The sequence below is a fragment of the Elephas maximus genome, chromosome 8 (assembly GCF_024166365.1).
Source record: "Elephas maximus indicus isolate mEleMax1 chromosome 8, mEleMax1 primary haplotype, whole genome shotgun sequence".
Taxonomy (NCBI): Eukaryota; Metazoa; Chordata; class Mammalia; order Proboscidea; family Elephantidae; genus Elephas; species Elephas maximus.
In genome coordinates, this window is record NC_064826.1 from 87,829,396 (window position 1) to 87,831,699 (window position 2,304).

Below are 2,304 nucleotides of genomic sequence, written 5' to 3' on the forward strand. Positions count from 1 at the left end.
TTGTGTGAGTGTAGAGAGTATGCATGTGTTATGTGTGTTGTGTGAGTGTGCATGAATGTGTGTGTGTTGTATGAGTGTGTGAGTGTGTATTGTGTGTGTATGAGTGTGAGTGTAGTGTGTTGTCATGGATTGAATTGCGTCCACCCAAGATATGTCAACTTGGCTAGGTCAGGATTCCCAGTATTGTATGATTGTCTACCATTCTGTCATCTGAAACAATTTTCCTGTGTTGTAAATCCTATCACTATGATGTAATGAGATGGATTAGCAGCAGTTATATTGATGAGATCTACAAGATTAGATAGTGTCTTAAGCCAATCTCTTTTGAGATATAAAAGAGAGAAATGAGCAGAGAGACGGGGGGACCTCATACCACCAAGAAAGCAGTGCTAGGAGCAGAGTGCTTCCTTTGGATCTGAGGTTCCTGCACAGAGAAGCTCTTAGACCAAGGGAAAATTGATGACACGGACCTTCCTCCAGAGCTGACAGAGAGAGAAAGGCTTCCCCTGGCGCTGATGCCCTGAATTTGGACTTATAGCCTACTAGACTGACAGAATAAATTTCTTTTTGTTAAAGCCATCCACTTGTGGTATTTCTGTTATAGCAGCACTAGATAACCAAGACATGTGTGTTATATGAATGTGTGAGTGTGTGTTTGTGTGAATGTGAGTGTGTTGTGTGTGTGTGTGGTGTGTGTGAAAGCAGAGGCCACACAGCTACACTCTGTCTCACTCAGGTGTGTGTCTGTCTGTCCTAGACGCTTCAGATTCAAGGGATCAAGCAGAAACTCAGGGACAGAATCTAATCCAGACCTGTCATGGTAATAACTATAGTAAGATTCCTGCTACTCAGAGCTTTGTACCCTCTTTCCAGTCCACACCCACTGGAATCGCGTGACATCTTTGCTGAGTGGGGACTTTAGGTTGCTGGGTGCTAGTGATACTGCAGTGTTTTCCTGCAGATCACAGCATCTCGTTGGCCTCACGGCCATGTCCTCATGCTGCCAGAGGCTAGACACCAGCAGTAAACCATTGTCTGGCCCCAAGGCAGCCTGGCCCAGAGATGGATGCCATTAAGAATTGCACACTCATTCCACTTAGATTCAGCCTGTGCCCAACTCCAAGGAAGCCAAATTATTTTGCAGCACTATGAAATTTCATTCTCACAGCATCTCTGCAATTGGTTGAATAGATATTATTCCCACTGTACAGGTGAAAAAAAAATTGAAACACAAGAAAGGTAATTGACTGACCTAAGGTTAAGAAGCAAGTTGACAGCATCACGAGTTGCTCTGCCTTCTATTGTAAGTGTTGTGCCTGCTCGACCACACAGCCTCCCAAAAGGTGTTGCTCATACGTGAGCCCCAAGGTCACTAAAGCAAAATAGCCATGGGTCCTTGCTGTGGTTCCTGGTGTAGTGACTAATCATCTCGTTTTGCCCAGAATTGAGAGGTTTCCCAGTGCTAAACCCCAGGCAAACTGGAATGATTGGTCATTCTCTCTGTAACAATGTGGGGGCACTTGTTGTTGCTGGCTGCTGTGAGTTGGCCCCTGACTCATGGCGACCCCATGCACCATAAAACTAAACATTGCCCAGTCCTGCGCCATCCCCCGTGATGTTGTGGATCAGACCATTGTGATCCATAGGGTTTTCATTGGCTGATTTGCAGAAATTGGTTGCCAGGCCTTTCTTCCTAGTCTTCTTAGGCTAAAAGCTCCAATGAAATCTGTTCAACATCATAGCAATTCACAAACCTCTACTGGCAAACAAGCGGTGGCTGCACATTAGGTGCACTGGGTAGGAATTGAACCCAGGTCTCCTGCATGGAAGGTGAGAACTCTACCACTGAACCACCAAGTGAAGACATTTAACTTGTACTTAATTAAGAAAAAATACCAGGAGATGTTGAGGTGGGTGAAGGGGAAACAGGTCACAAAAGCCAGATAAGACTTTCACAAATGTTTCATAATTTGTTTTGAATACTGGATTGCTCAAGGGGAATGAAAAGAAGGGGGAACTCACAGAGGCTTCTCCTAAAAAGGTGAGTTCAGAGATTGTGGTGTTGGACCAAGCTTTCCAGGGCTGCCCCTCTCTTAGCTGCCATCTCTCTCCCTCAAGAACACCTGTTGGTCAGTGCAAGAAACTGGTGGAGATGACTAGTGAAGGCTGTGGAAATGGCACTGCTGAGTTCACATACAGAATGAAGGACTGAGCTAATGACGGGGATCAGGGAAGCCCTTTTGTAAAGCGTGACTTAACAAGGCACGAAAGGGGATTGCAGGAACCTGCCAATCTGCAGAGATG